Raw genomic sequence first — 17108 nt, 5'->3', positions numbered from 1 at the left:
AACCATATTGTTCTATTTTCGGGAATTATAGGTTCACTTGGAACCATGTAATAACCCTTTGCGCGCGCAACCATGGGATTTGTTTCAACTCTGGTTAAAGAAAATAACCTAACCCGCAGACCTAACCAAAGGTAATACCCCGCAAAACATTAAAAATGTTGATTTTATTGCGTGGGTCCCACGTCGTAGCCCTCCACCATGTCCATTAAGCGCTGACCGTCGGATCATGGCCCGCAGATCGGACGGCCCACAGCAATATCGCTAGCCCTCCGCTACCTGTACTTTAGTGCCCGGGGGATGGTGGTATTGCCACCGTACCTTGGGATAGGTGGCAGCCTCCCGCATTGCTCGCTGCCCTCCCCTCCGATACCACCTTTGTCCAAAAGCAGTGTGGGGCCCAAACCGCTTACCGCCCCGCGCTGCCTCCTCGCTGACATCATCCTCACATCATCAGCTGACATCACAACCACGTCAATGCTATGTCAACACCACGTCACCCTGCTACACGACAAAGCACCACATCATGCTAACATTATCCGACCGAAACGCGCCAAAAGCCTGCCAAAGTCAATTTTTTGTTAATAAAGGCATGAAAACGTCATTTTCACTCATTTTCGCTTGTTTTCTCTGCGCGACCAGTGCATGCCGTTTACGTCCAAAGCAGCGTTCAACCATACAGTCCACCACCAAGTCAAAAAGAGTCCACAGTTTAGTCTTCCAGCTCATCCCGCAACCTGCAATCTGCACAGTGCACTGTAAAACACAGGTATTTACCCGTTTCACCTCCCAAGCCGTGTTTTTTTAGCTCTCCTCTACAAAATTTTCCAAAGCACCCAAATTTGAGTTAAATTCACCATACTGCCTTCAATAAGCACACCAGAACCACTGTTTTTTTCCCATTTTTACCAAAAAAAAACCCTGCAGACTTCGTTTTCCTCTGCAAAATTCACCCAGTGAGCTAAATTCAAGTCGGCTTCGGTCTGCAATTCCCGAAGAAAAGTCCCAGAAGTGTCATTTTACCTACTTTTGCTGCAAAAACCCAAATTCAATTTGAAAATCACAGAAAATTGAGCAATGGAAGCTCCAATGGCCCTGAACATTGCTCCCCTCAATGCACCTCATAAGGACTTGGAGTGGTTGCCCTTGGCTGATAGGGATTTTCAAATACATGACTTAATTGGTTACAAAAACCACCTCCAAGCATTCTGTGCAATTAAGAATAGTCACCTAAGAAAAACTGATCTCTATGGGATATGGGAATCCAATCCGCCCAAATGCTACCTCCCCTCAGTAAATGTATTCCCAGATGTAATCCGCCTGTGCTGTGCCAATTATGAACCTATCAAAAGAGCAATCATGACTCCATCTAGAACTGTCCTCTTTCATATAACCCCTAAGTCCATAAATGAGATGTTTCACTTCAAACCTACTCAGCCTCTGGCTCCTCTTTCCATGGGATATTTGTTGGAGCAAGGCTCTAAACTATCCACTGCAGAAATAGGCCAGGTTGCCTAGTTATTTATGAGACCAGATTGCTAGCCCTGAAAGCCACCTCCTTTTCACCATGTCTGGTTCAATGAAGCTGGAAGATTCATTATTGATATGATATCCTATGTCCTGGGATTTAAGACAAGTGAATATGTTGATGAGACCATTTTAGCTTTGATGTCCATGTTTATTCCAGGACATCCTCCTGTTGTCAAATTTGACTTTGCTACTTTCATTGTCAACAAGATCCATGACCAATTCATAAATCTAGACAAAGAAGGAGTCTTCAAGTATACATCATATATATATCATCTGTTCTTGTACTATCAAATAGACAGTTTTTAGTTTCCCATCAGAAAATTGGATTCTAAAGGAGAAAGGAGGTCTGTGATCTTTTGGACCTCAGTCTTCCATAAAGTCTATAACTATCCTAACACTTATTGTGAATTCATTGATTTGTTTATACATCCGGTCTCCTCTCTGCTGATGAGAACTCCTCCTCCTAGACTCTCTGGTGACATGCAGAAAATTTTACAGCTCTCCAAAAGCTACAAAATAGGTGACTAGTACTTCTACCAGAATCACATTGAATTCAGAATATATGGCTGTGAGCTGTGCCCTTACAAACTGCCAAAATATGTGCCTATGAGACTGTTTGCTCTAGAATATTTCAGGAAATTTATCAACTCAGATTTGACTCACTTTTATGGTGCCAAGAAAAAAGCTCAGCTGAAATTAAGAAACCAGTTAGGCCCTTTCATCATTAACAAAAAGGAAGCATGGCAAGATGCTGACAAGATACTGGGTGAACAACTCAAATTAAAAAGGAGCTTTTGGTGGGTACCCTATGACCCAAATGAATTTATCTGTGAAAGAAAAGTAAAAAACAGACTTTCAGCCTATAATCATTGTAGGATTCCTGAAATAGAACAGTTTTCTAATCAAGATGAGTGGGTAGAGGGCACATTAATTGAAGAGCTTACTGAGGAAGAAAAGATGGAACAAGCAATGAAAAATCTTGAAAATACTCTTGACCTGGACTCTTTTGGACAGGTGTCTTTCAAATTGCCTCAGCAAACCGGAGTAGGCACATCAACTGCTGCAACTTCACAACAACCTGCCCAAGAAAGCACTACACCAACTGCAGGGACATCTAAGGGCAAAGAAGTGCTAGATTCAGAACAACACATAATGACAGAGCAGCCAGCATCATCAAAGCAACAGGGCCAAGGGCAAACTCCTCTCCAGACCAAAGCACCAGAGATACCAGCACTACAGACTCCTCTAAATGAGGAAAAGGGCAAGAAAAGGGACCGAGAAGAGACCACACCTGTAAGTGGGCCAGCAGAGCAACCAGGGGAAAAAAGGAAAAGAATAAATCCTCTACCTGAAGAGGAAATTATTGAGGAAATCATAGAAAGTCCAAGAGGTGAGAGGGCAACCAGCCCACAGACATCCCTAGTGATAGGAACATCCACCAGCTCTCATAGGCAGGAATTGGAGAAGCAACATAGTGTGGAAGTTTCCTCCACAAGGCCACAAAGAAAGCAAGGTTCTGATATCAAAAGAACATTCATGGACATCAAGGCCCAAAATGAGCCAATAAGACTACAACTTTATGATCAGTTTCTCAAGATGACCCCCACCAAACAGCAAAGGTTAATGTCTACATATGAAATTAAGGAAGGTAAAATGATCTTGAGCCACTTTAAGCCTAAAGTGCAGCAGCCACAGTCAGTAGCTGACTACGTAAGAACAAATCTGGAGGTCCTTGCCAAAGACATTCACCCTATGGACCAGATTGAGCTGCATAAGAAAACTGGAGAGATGGTCTACTCTACATTGGCAGACAAGGCAATGTTAGCTCACCAATTGCAGAACTCATTGAACAACACATCTGCCCAACTAGATTTGGAAAAGGCATCTTCTTTAGCCAAGGACAATAGAATAATTTCCTTGGAAGAAATTATCATTGAGCTGGGACATGATCCAAAGGATGCCAAGGGAATAAAAGAATTGATGAAGAAAAAGGGAGAGGACATTGCTGCCCTTAGGAAACAACTAAAGCTGCCTATTACTATGCATCCACAAACTACAGAGGTTGTGTAGGAAAAAGCAGAGGAGGACATGATGGACTTGCTGATGAGAATGAATCAAAGACTAAGTGAGACAGAGCAGGAATTGGAAAAATCATTGCAAGAAAAGCAGGGAGTGTCGACCTCCCAGCCATCTCAAATAGCTCCAACAGTCACAACTGCTCCTCCTACAGTTACAACAGCAGTGCCTCCCACTAGCCCAGCATCAACAGCACCAGGTACTTCAGCAACAACAACAGCAGCAGGAAGCAACACTACCATGACCACAGAGGAGTTAATAAAAGCTATGGAAGATTTAAAACTCCAAGTATTAGAATTAAAAGAGGCCAAAGAAAAATTGGCAAAATTAGAAATAAGTTATGACAAATCTAAAATGACTGTGGCAGAAAAGACAAGAGAGGTAAAGGCATTAGAAAACAAGGTAAAAACATTGGAAAAGGACCTCTCTTTAGATAAGCCTCTGGGAGAAATCAAGGGCATATTGTGGGCTAACATCAGTGAATCCATTAGTAATGTCTGGAGATCTATTCAAATTATATATGAGCAGATTGACTTGATAGCAGCAGCCCAGGTAGAAATTCAAAAGGCCAGAAATTTATTGGGACATATGCCCGAACAGGCCAACAGGTTAATACAATTTTTGAACACTAAGACCAGTGAAGAACTAGCAGCACTGGACATCAGAGACAGGACATCCATCATTCTAACAATCAAAAGAGTTTTGACCATGAGAACCCTGATGCAGAATTTGTAGAGGAAGAGCCAGGATATGTAGGTAGAGATAGACTCTTTTATGGAAAGGTTTTCAGTTTTGCATGAAAGGGGCTTGCCAAGTCTGGTGGGAAACAATGAACGTCTGTTGAGGCAAGCTGAGTACCAGCTCAGGTTGAATAGACATGCTGCTGATCAGCAAAATGCATCATCATCAAGTACTCCAGCAGAGAAGACCCTTCCATCTGGCCAAACTCTTTACAGCAACTTGGAAAATCTATTTTATATAGAACATGAAGTGAAACATCTTTTTACAGTCCAGCCTAACTTCTACAGGTACACAAACGCCGATGAGACTTTGAGAAAGCTGCTAAGACATCAGTTACCAGAAGAGCAGTGGTGGCAAAGCATGTTGGAAATCCTGTAGGCGGGTTTCAAACTTTTGTTTTTTCCCAGAATACAACAGATATCATAAAGTGGAGAAAAGAAGCGGATAAGAATCACGCTGGGCAGCGGTCTATCTAATCAAAGTTAAATATGCCCGAGGAAGCCAAGCCAGCAGCGCAGAATATCAGTGGAAACATCCACTGGCCGACTCACCGAGCTTACAGTCAACGCATCTCACCAACTGAGCGGCCAGCACAGCAGCATTTACTTCTGCATTTATTTCTTCCTGTTCCCAAGATCATTTACTTCTCCTATAAAGTAGATAGAAGAAGTTATTACTAGATATTATCTCTTTGAGATATTTTGTAAACATTTTTGTACAAATACCTCCCCAAGCGAAGTATTAGGGGTTGGTGATTCATTTCTGGAACTGCGTTGTAACCCTGAAAACCCTTCTGAATAAAAAGTTGTTGGAATGCGTTGTTGTTGAACTCTCTGGATGAGGAATTGATGGCAGAGGACCATGTTATAGAATTCTCGAATTATTTCATGGATCAACAAGTCTTTTTAACTCATGTTTAACAGTTTCTGCATTTTATATATCATCTATGTTCATAATTTTAATAACAGGGAAAAATAATAACCCAGAACTTTCTTAACTGTACTCTGTGTTCAATCTCTGTTATTATTTATGTTTTCTTCAGAATTAGCATAAGCAGGAATTCTTAATTGCTCCTGTTTCCCCTGGTTCTTACATCTTGAATATAGCTAAGGAATTCTTAACTACTCCCTGGCAATATTCATCCGCTTTCCCTCTGTCAACATGATGAAGGATTCTTAATTGCCCTTCACCCCCTGACTCCATCCCACCTAATTTCAGCTTACAATTTGTTCCATGGTTGATTACCTTGCTCTGTAGTACCACCTTCTGTCAAAGAAACCATATCCAGCAGTTCATCCTCATAGACTCCATTAGCCCAATGGACTGAACTTCTCAAATTTACACCCCTATTCTATTGAATGTCACCATCCAAAAATCAAACAAACCCTTGTACTTCATAACTAGCCTAATATACTCCAAAACCAAGCTAAATCATAAAGAGAGAGCCCTCTCTGGATGCAGATTGGCTAGAACCTGCATCTAAAAGATTGGTCTGTGGTTACCTCGGCCGTATTCCCTTTTCTTACAACTTTTGGGGAACAACCTGAGTGATAACAAGTTCATCCAAGATGCCATGGCCATCAGCTACAAGTCTCCTAATGCAGCATTAGGGTCCCATAGGTTCATATCAGTAAGGGCCATGTTGTGTAAATAAAACTCTGCTAGCTTCGCTTTGTCCTTAGATGAACTGTGGTCATATAGATCCATGAATTGGCCCTAATCCTGAAAAGGTATGGTGCCTCTCTAGGCCAGAGTCTTGATTTGGAACTGGAGCCACTGGTCTTTGAGGTAAACTGCATATGATTTGGCTGGTTGCCTACATTGTAGTGCCTCCATAACCCAGCTGGCCATGCAGGCTAATTGGGCTTCTCTTTCCTGTAGTTGTCTCCTTAATATCAATATTTCATTTTCTGCTTGGGGTTCCCTTTCTTGCATCTTTTTTCTCAACACTTCAGTTTCTACTGGGGTTTCCCTTTCTTGCAGCTGTTTTCTTAACATTTCAGTTTCTACTGGGGTTCCCCTTTCTTGCAGTTGTTTTCTTAACATTTCATTCTCTACTTCCAAGTGAGATCTTCTGATTGCTTCCACATGCCTTACAGTGGCCAACTCTCTACCCATTTCTCTGAGTTTTCTCTCCATGTGGCCAATATCTTCCACCCCTTTCAACTTGGAAATCTCCATCCAGCGATGGCTCCTTATCCTCTCTTTTTCTAGTTCAAAGAAAAGTGGGACTGCAAATTTCTAGGGAATAATTTTCCCCCCTTCAAGAAGATTGTAATAAGAGCCCAAATTAGGCTAGGGGTCTGGTTCTTGTGCCTTTGTTGTGTCTTCCTTCCCCTTGGTCTGCTCTTCTGCCTTTTTTCCTCCTTCTGTCTCTTTCTCTATTCCTGTCTTTCCCTGCTCTATTTCTTCAGCTTTCTCCTCTTATCTCTTGGTTTGTTGCTTCTTCCCTTCTTTTTCTTCTAAATCACCAGTTTCTTCACCTTCTCATAAAACCTCCTGTCATTTTGTTTATGCTTCCTTGGAAAACCAACTATGGAAATGGAGAGAAATTATTATTATTATTATTATCATTTTAACAGAGATATAGAGACTGTATTTTTTCAACCATAAGCAACAATTTTTTTATGAATTTCCTCCACCCAACAGTTGTATTCTCTCTTTAAAAGCTAAACCATTGTTAGCATATTTTTATATTCAATGGAGGTATGCCAAGAACCTACCTCTGCAGCCCAAGAATTGTGCTAAAAACCGTGTTTTTCCTCTCCAAAACAGCTTACTGGCCCTCCTGTAGAACCTGTTACTACCCCTGTAGAATTCCAATAGCAGAAAAATGGCTGAAAATGATAGAGGATGATGATTTCGAGGTTATGGTGGTAGTATAGAGCTTGTTACAGTCGAGAGCAAGATGATACAAATGAAAACAAAGGTGGCAAGTGCGGTCGAGAGAGCGTACTTAAGCTTATGGGAGAGGTTTACGATGATGAGATGAGGTGGCAGGAAGGCTACGTTACCCTCAATCAGACTGTTGGTCCCCACTGTAGTGTCATCATGAAACTCTATGCCGCCTACCCAGAATCATTTCCATCATTCATGTTGGAGTTCAATTTATCCGCCACTACCTGTTTTGAGATTCTTTTGAGTTGACTAGACACACGTGCAGCGTGAACTCCGGCTGAGCACTGTTGAACTAGACACGAGTGGCTAGTTAGCTAGCCACTGATCTAGTTTAATCTCAACCATCCCATTTTTTCATGCAATTTTGGATCATACAGATGAAACAGAGGAATGGGTTTAAACACTTACCTGTAAGTCGAATGCTTGTGTTGCGGTGCTGCTTGGTTCTTTTGCTACTGCATGCCTGTATTTACTTTGCTGCATGCTCTCTACTTTCTGATGTATGGATATTTTCTTTATGCAGCTATCCTCTGGCTGGACTTGATCTTTAGGACTCTGCTTCAACCTTCAAATTTGCATCCTCATGCTGCTGATGTTAGATTTTAATGGGACAGCAACTTGTTTTATCCATATCTCCCAAACGGTAGACTGGATTGACCTGAAATTTTCTGGGCATGTTTCCATCATCATTATGCACCTCCCATAGAAAAAATTTGGTCAATGCATGCATGGATTTCGAGAAAAATTGAAAATGGCTGAAGGTGATGGAGGCCGATTTCTTGAAAACTGTGCACTGGAATTGGATGAGATTTCTTGGGCAGGTTACCTTCATCCTGTTACACTAAAAAATGTCACCTTGACTACTTACAGTTAGTATGGCTCAAATCAACAGTCATGCTACCCTCTTAGGCAAGTCTCATGCCTCTGTTATCCATCTCAAACTCAAAGAAGAGAGAAAGTCTTGTAAAAACTATGTTTATCTCTGGGGTCGCAGGTTCTCTCTAGCCTTACCTGCGGGGACGCTGACCTTGTTCACAAAATATGCGTCCATGGACGCTCTGTATGTTAAGGGACAGGTGCGTCCTTCTGTAAAAGGCAAAATGCGCGAGTTTTATCTTGAAAAAGTTACTTGTGGTTACTTCTAGAACATTCTAGAGGTCGGTTTGATGAAATGGATGCGCCTCCAGTTGGTTCATGTATCTCTATTAAGGGGGAACTTATCCCATCAATAAGGGAGCTATCCCACCCATAGAGGGGGATGATCCCATTGATAGTGGACCTGAATAACCTCTTTACAGCACTATAAATAAAGGCATTGAGCCAGAAGGAGGGGAGGTTGGAGCTATACATTTTCTTTGGGTAAATGCTGCAGGATTTAGGTCTTCCATTAGAGCCTTTGTGAGGAGAGATTGTCTTCACTTGATTCTACTTGGGAGAGGGTGAGCTTTGTCAAAGTAGAGGAAAACCCTTGATGGACCCTGGGAGGAACTTGCACAACACCAAGGCCAGGTTGTAAGAGTTTCTTTGTTTCGTTATTAATACAAACTGGTTTATTTTTCTCAATAGCTTGTGTTAATGAGTTATTTCATGTGTTCCTTGGTCTGCATGTTGAATATATGTTTTATTATATGAAATGCAAGTGCTTGGTAATTGTTTGATTGTTTGTGGTTGCAGGAATTGACTTGAAGGAGGAGCTCATCCGGATCGTCAAGAACGGACTTCAACAACAGCGTTTTGGAATAAGGTAAGCCTAAACACTTGTAGTTTTCATGTTGTAAAAGGTGTATTTAGAGAAAGATCACTCCATTTTGTCTTGTTTGTCATTAGAATGTCTTAGACTTCTAGGAAGGTCAGTCGTGTCCGCACCCTTGACAGATTCCGTGTGACAAATTGGCGACTCCGCTGGGGAATCCATTAATGAGAGAGTCTTTTCCTTTATATGAACTTTGCTTTGAGAAAATCATTTTTATTTTCTGGTTTTTGACTGTGAGAATTAGTATTTGGGTGGCTTAGCTTTAGATTTAGTTAGATTGGTTTTTCTTCATTTTCCCAGAAGGACGCAGTCTCTGAGTACTGCACAGTGCGTCTTTGGACGCGCTGTTGCCGTCTGCACAGAGCGGGGCCGCACCTGTGACAACGGGTTGCCTGCGTCTTCCTGTAAAACTTAAGAAAATTCCATTTTTGCTTTAAATTACTTTTAGATTTTGTTTTTCCTTAGTGTTTTCTGCCCAGATCCTTTAGTACCCTGTCAAGAATTTTCACCTGAACTTGTTTTGTGAGCTTTGAGTGTTTTAGTGGTTTTCAACGAAGTTTAGACCTAGGGTTTGATTTTTGGAAAGGCTTTGTAGTGACTTTGATAGTAGAAAGTTGTCCAGCCTTAGATCTCTCTGGTTAGTCAACCTTCTTAGAAGTCGGGCCTGTCGTAAAGTCTCCTTTTGTGAGCAACTTGCCATTTGAGTTGTTTTGGGTCAAATTTCGAATTACTTGTTTATAAAGTATTGATTTCCATTTTACAAAAAGAACAAAAAGATTAGAGTTTTGTTTTGGCTAGTTTTTGATTCTGCAATAAGCTAGTCCTTGATTTGATTGTGATCAAGTAAAACACCTTAGAAATAATCATTGTTAGTTTTGGCCTCGTTAAGATTGCTTAGAGTAAATTTGCCTTTAGTTTGCTTATGAGTGCATTTTCATAGATTTTAAGAGTTGTTAAGATTGATTTTTGGTTATATTAGATTTATTTGCTTTATTAAAAGAAAAATACAAAAACATCTTCTTAAAAAGTCTTGTTTCAAGTAGCTTTTTGTTTTCAAAAGAAGAAAAGAGTTTTTTCGTGCATGTAAAGAGAAGTTATGTTTTTATGCTTGGAAAAGAAAAACGAATTGTTTCTTTGATTGTCTTCAATTAAGAAGTTGCTTTTATAAAGATTGCATTCTCTCAACTTTTTAGTTAAGCAATTCATCGAAAAAGTAAAGTAGTGGATAAATCATTCTAGGTGCATTTTGTAGTGGTTTCGAGTCGAGTCAACACACCACTAGTTTCACTTCCATCACCTTTTGACTTAAGAAACAACCTTAAAAGTAACGCTTAAATTAAAATCAATCTAGTAATCTTTATTTTTCTAGGGCTCTGAAGCACCAACATAGCTTAGGCTAGGGTCTTGGAGTAGGTGAGTACTTAACTCTCCAAGACTACAAAACCAAACAGATAGTCTATCTTGAGTAGAACAAATCCAATTGTTTCAGTTACATTCTGGGAAAGCTCCTCTTAAAGGAGAAGCACGAGCTCGTGTCCGAACCAGTGAGGGGATCATTCCTCCCTCGTTGGGAACGACGCCAGGCAGTACGTATTACAAACGGTAAACCTCGGATTAACCATTGTCGAGGAGCCAGGGGTCACTTATCGGTAAACCTTGGATTGTTGTCAAGGAGCCGGTAAGGGGATTGGAGCTTGCTACTCTGCCCTTGCGTGCTGTCGGAGTTTAGACTGTTCCCCCAGGTGTAATTGTTGTGATTGGTAACCTTAGTGGCCATAATATCTAGGATTCTACCCAAGGTGACGGTGGAGGGAAGGTCCCACTGTACCTGGAGCAGACGTCGGTTATACTCACTTGGATTTTCTGGGGGGTTCGCTTCACTTCGAGACGGTTAAAGTGGAGGAACTTGGTCCAGTCTATTCATTAAGCAGGTTGCCGGGGTAACTGTTCCACCCACTATTTCTGTACTGAATCCTGCGAGGTTGGGCCTAATCACCAACTAGCGCTTTTGGTCCGGAAGACTACTGTTTGTGTGTGGTTTGACGCTCTAGATTATTTAGGCGTGTGCTTCAAATTTGATTGGTTCTTTAGAAGACTTTAGGTGGTTTGATTTGAAATTTTTTACTTTGTTTTCGTGTGTTGTAGTTAAAATCTTTAATTGTGGCGGAATTACCGAGAAGGTCCCGTCGAATTGCGGGCCAGTCTCCTGAAGTTGTTTCTGTGGCCGAATTGTTGAGAAGATCCCGTAACTTAGGGGATCCCCTCCTCGAGACGACCCAGGTAATTTAGAAGGGTTAAAGGTCCTTGTAACTCCTCCTAGTGGCAGTAGAGTAGGATCACCTGAAGAAGGAGAATCTTCCTTGGTAGTCCATCCAGATTACCAAAGTTTAGAAACAGGTTACAATCCCGAAGCTGTTACAGTTTCCGAGCTTGCTGGTAGTTTTTCATCTGCCAGTGAAACAGGCGAAGAACCTGAAATTTCAGAACCTGTTACTCCAACTCCTAGTGTTCCTGATTCACCAAGAATAGAAAGAATTATCACCGAAAATCTTCCTGTTGGATTAATTGCTATAGAAGAACTTGTTCCAGAGGAAGAAATAGGCGTTTCTGATTCTGAAGATCTAATTACCCTTGATCTAAGGGAGCGTGAATCCATCTTTTACAGTCCTCCTAGAAGTGAATCTTGGTACCTTGCATTAACCAATTTTTTAGACAACTCAGTAGGTTTTTCTACACCTCGTACTCCGGTTCCACCTAGAGGAATTCATTCTCCTGTAAATATGTCTGGTCAGTCATCTGTGTTTTCACAAAGTCCTGAATCATTTTTACATGGCGGTCCTTCTGTTCCTACTGGGTATCAATCACTTTCTGGTACCTTTGCGGGAGCATCTCCTCAACCCATTGATCATGGGTTATTAGTTGGAAACAGTGGTAATGTACCATTGAGTATAGGTGAAGTTTATATGATGTCAGGTTCAACTCCCATTAACCAACCTCAAGGTGGCCAATTACCGCCTGGGGGGCAACCTTCGTTAATGCCTGGGGGGCAACCTCAAGGTACTTCATTGTGACTGGGGGGCAACCTCAAGGGTATCAACCCCAAGGGTATCAACCCCAGCCTCAATATGTACCCCAAAGTCAACCTCAGTATCAGTATCAACCTCAAGGATGGCAACCTCAAGGATGGCAACCCCAAGGGTATCAACCCCAAGGGTATCAACCTCAAGGATACCAACCTCAAGGTCAAGGTCAACCCCAGTATTCGTATTTACCTCAAGGTTATCAACCTACGGGTCAATACCCTGGTCAAGGTTATCAACCACCTCAAGGGCAATCATATGGGACTGCACCTTACAGTTATCAACCCTATCCTCAATACGGCTATGGATCTCAGTATCCTCAACCTGTTACGAGTCAATACCCTGGAATGTTAACATGGGATCCGTCACAGGGTCAACAGATGTCGCAACCAAGTATACAGTCGGTACCTCAAGCAGGACAACCTGCAGTTCCTGGTCCACCCCAGCAACCGCAACCTGTCCAGTCAAGTGTTCAGACCCCTGTAACTTCTGTAGTTACTCAGCCGCCAATTGCACCTGGTACTCCACCTCACACGGCTGCAGCAACTACCGCTTCATCTACCATGCTTACTTCTGGAGTATCGGCAGCTCCGGTTTCTACTGTCCCTGTAACCACTCCTCAGACATCTGTACCGTTGTCTGGACCCACGGTTCAAACCACAGTCCAGATGCCTGCAGGCCAACCTGGTACAAGTACGGTTGTTACTACTCAACCTCAATTTGTTCAACCTCCGTACCAGGGACAGTATCAACCTGGGCAAGCTGCCCAACAACCGGTTTACCAGTATCAACCGTATCCTGGGTACACTTATCAACCACCTCAGCAACCCCAGTACGGTCCGGTTAATCCTGGTTTTCCAGGAGGATATAATATCCCAAATGCGACTCCTGTTCCTAGTTATCCTGGATATCCTCCTCCTGGGGCTGGTATTGTGACTCAGAGTTTTAGAGATCCTAACCGGCAGTTACCGTTTATTGCGACTTTAGATTTACCCGACTTGACGCGCCTAACGAACGATCCAATTCAATATCTTCCGTTCTGGCCGCCAATGCCAAATAAGTTGCCCAGCGATATACCCAAGTTCGAAGGTAAGTCTGGAGAGGATCCGTCTAATCACGTGATGACTTACCACCTCTGGTGTGCATCAAATTCCATCTCAGATGATTCCATCCGCTTACGTCTTTTCCAGCGTACACTCATTGGTCTCGCAGCCAAGTGGTACATTGAGTTACCACGGGCCTCTTTTTACAACTTTAGCCAGTTAGCTACCTCGTTCTTAACTCATTTTCAGTTACCAGTCAGATACGATAATGGTACAGAATTATTAACTTCGCTAAAACAATCGACATCCACGTACATTTCTGATCACATCCATGAGTGGAGACGTCGAAGAAGATTAGTGAAAGTTTTTATCCCGGACCAAATCTTAGCTGAATGGTTTGTCAAATCATTATTACCAAGAATTACTGAAGATGTAGCTAAGGCCGGAGTAGTTACTGAGGAGCAAGTCATTGCTCAGGCACAATACCTTGACTTAGTTTACACTCAGTCGGGTACGTTACACGAGAAAATTCCGGATCTTCCAAAGTCAAACCAAATCGCTGCTGCTCCTTCGGGATCTCATGCCGCTGATGGTATGATCGGTATCGTGACTACGAAGAGTAAGAAGAAGTCTTCCAAGGCCTCCAATACTCCAATTATCACTTTGCCTGATTCTCCGACAGGAGAGTCTTCTCCTCCTGAACTTACCGCCGACATTCACGCTGTAGAGTCATCTACGGCCAAATCCAAAAACGGTGGAAAGAAGAAAGGAAAGAAGAAGGCTAAAGCAGACAAGGCTCCAAAGGAGAAAACGGAAAAGTCGGAAACCAATGACGAAAAGCGCAAACCTCGATATCCTTGTCTTATTTGTGAAGAAGATCATTTTACGAGAGACTGCCCTCATCGGGCCGAGGTAGTGAAAATAGTCAAAGGTTCTCCCACTCCTGCTGTGTTAAAAAATCCATTTCCAGAGCAGGAGAATAAGATGATAGGTTCTTCTTCGAATGCCAGTGAAGAACCCATTTTGATGATGTCTCATGTCAGGATTGCGACTCGATCGCAAGATTATGGTAGTAAGGCTCCTGTTGATGGTAAGGAAGCAGAATCTTCTCACTCTAACCCATCAACCTCAGCTCCTGGTTCCGATCCACTACAGATCGAAAAACCTAACCCAGACTTAGTGATTAAGCCGCCCGCCAAGGGTGTACTTCGAAGGTCTGCTTTCAATCCACATGCGAGAGCAGCCCAGAATTACAACATTGTTGAAGACTTAGCTGTTTCACCTTCAGCAATGTCGGCACTCGAAGTGCTGCAATCATGTCCAGCGCAACGAAAATTGCTTTTGTCGGCTATTGGAGCTGTCGATGTTCAGGACCCGAACCTAATGATCTTTGATCTAGAAAGTAGTACACCGCGTCTCCCCCATCAAATGGCTTTCCAAATTCCAGTGATAGTCAAAAACAGGCCTATTCATCGGACTGTGATTGATGAGGGAGCTTCTACGTGTATTATGTCGATTCAATGTTGGAGATCGCTTGGTTCTCCTTCGTTGAACCAATCCCCCACCATCCTTAAGGCCTTTGATGGCCGTGGGTTCCGTCCGTTTGGTATTCTACAAGAATTGCCTATAGGGGTCGAAGGTAAAACCGTTAGTCTGGATGTGGAAGTGGTTGATGCCCCTCTAGACTACAACCTTCTTTTGGGTCGAAGTTGGTCATATGCTATGACAGCGGTCGTTTCATCGGTCTTCAGAGTCATTAAGTTTCCACATAACGGTAAGATCGTGACTATTGATCAGCTGACATACTTTTCATCCGACCCAACCTCTTCAGAAACTATCCAGCATGTTGGTAAAACGACAATCCCTTATAGGGACATTGGTGTAGGTTTAGTTAAGGATTCCGGTTTACTGGGAACTTTTCCTCTCCCTCCACTCAATGCAGACCCTTCGTTTGCAACAATTCATATGATCACGTCAGAAAACATTATTTATGATGATCCTTGGTATGTTCCCTCTGACTCTGAGCTAGACTCACTCGGTGATGTTATGCCGTTGAGTCCGTATGAGATTGCTTATGAAGCTCTTATGTCTTTTACCGACTTTCATTCAACCGACCAAATGAATGTGGTCAGTGAAGAGTCACTTTTCACCTCACCCTTAGAACGGATAACGTTTCCCGAAGAAGTGTCATCTGACGAACAACTTCGCGAAATCCTAAGTGTAGATGATCTACCATGGGAAGATCTCCATCACAGATCTTCGTTTTTACCTAAGGATGATGCATTTGAAAATGATTTTTCATCTATCTTTACCGCTGAATATGTCAAAGACGCTCAGGATCCAACGAAACATTCTGATTCAGAGCTGAATTTAGGGAATATTTCTCGTACTATTCCCATTGATATTTCAGTGAAGCCCGGAATCGAGGAGAACATTCATATAGGTGCCGCATGTACTGAAGAAGAAATCCAAACTTACAAGGCCCTATTCCAAGAATTCCGCGACGTGTTTGCCTGGTCTTACGAGGAAATGCCGGGAATTGATCCTGCCATTGTTGTTCATGAAATCAAAACCTACCCGGATGCTAAACCCATTCGGCAACGGTTGCGTCAGATTCACCCTCGAAAAGCGGCTGCGATTAAAGCAGAAGTCGAAAAGCTGTTGAAAGCAGGTTTCATTTATCCGATCCCGTTAACGGATTGGGTATCGAATATTGTTCCCGTCAATAAAAAACAAGGAACAATAAGAATCTGTATCGACTATAGGGATATCAATCGAGCTTGTCCAAAAGACAACTATCCTACGCCTTATATCGATCAAATTATTGATGATTGTGCCGGAAGTGAGATGTTTTCCTTCATGGATGGTTTCTCAGGCTATAATCAAATCAATATTCTACCTGCCGATCAACCAAAAACGGCATTCATTTGTCCATGGGGGACATTTGCTTATTGCAAATTACCTTTTGGACTTAAGAATGCCGGGGCCACTTTTCAACGGGCGATGTCTTATGCATTTCATGACATCAAGCACATTGTGCAACCCTATCTCGATGATTTGCCTGCTCATTCTTTACAACGAGCTGATCACCTTGTCCACCTACGAGCAATCTTTATGAGGTGTAGGCATTATCGAATTCGGTTGAATCCCCACAAGTGTGTTTTCTGTATAGAAACAGGTCGATTGCTGGGATTTGTTGTTTCAAAAGCCGGCATTCGCGTCGATCCCTCGAAAGTCGAGGCTATCATCAAATTGCCTCCTCCTTCGAGTTTGCGCCAACTCCAAAGTTTGCAAGGGAAAGCGAACTTTTTACGCCGATTCATCCCAAACTACGCCGAGGTCACTAAAGGTTTTACACGGTTGTTGAAACAGAACGCACAATTCTTTTGGGACGAGATTGCCCAACAATCTTTTGATGCACTAAAACACGCGTTGACCCATGCACCGTTATTGCATCCTCCCAACTACAACCAGGACTACTTCTTATACCTCGCAGCTTCGCATTCCACCATTGGAATGGTGTTAGTTCAAGAAGATGAATTCAAAGCAGAGCATGTGATATATTATCTTAGTAGAACCTTAAATCCCACTGAGTTAAAATATTCGCATGTGGAGAAATTGGCCCTGGCAGCCGTTCAAGCTGTCCAGCGTTTTCGTCACTACATTCTTCTCCGCAAAACTACAGTTATTTCGGATTGCAACCCTATGATTTATATTTTGACAAAACAACTGCTAGGGGGCAAGTACTCTAAATGGATTGTTATCCTGCAAGAGTTCGACTTGGAGTTCGAGAAGTCCAAGTCTAAGAAATCTTTAGTTTTTGCGGAATTGATGTGTGATTTCCCGAGTGCTGACACAGAGACTGTGGCAGAGGAGTCCATTGCGGACGAATCTTTGTTTCTTATTAGCACTTTAGATCCGTGGTATGGGGATATAATCATCTATCTCCAAACCCAAACCTTTCGGCCTGAAGCTTCCAAGGAAGACCGT

The sequence above is a fragment of the Pinus tabuliformis genome, chromosome 2_1 (assembly GCF_031772625.1).
Source record: "Pinus tabuliformis cultivar Carrire ecotype Pingquan chromosome 2_1, CPIR1, whole genome shotgun sequence".
NCBI classification, from domain to species: Eukaryota; Viridiplantae; Streptophyta; class Pinopsida; order Pinales; family Pinaceae; genus Pinus; species Pinus tabuliformis.
The sequence above is the reverse complement of the archived record's forward strand: the minus strand, read 5'-3'. Positions refer to the sequence as shown.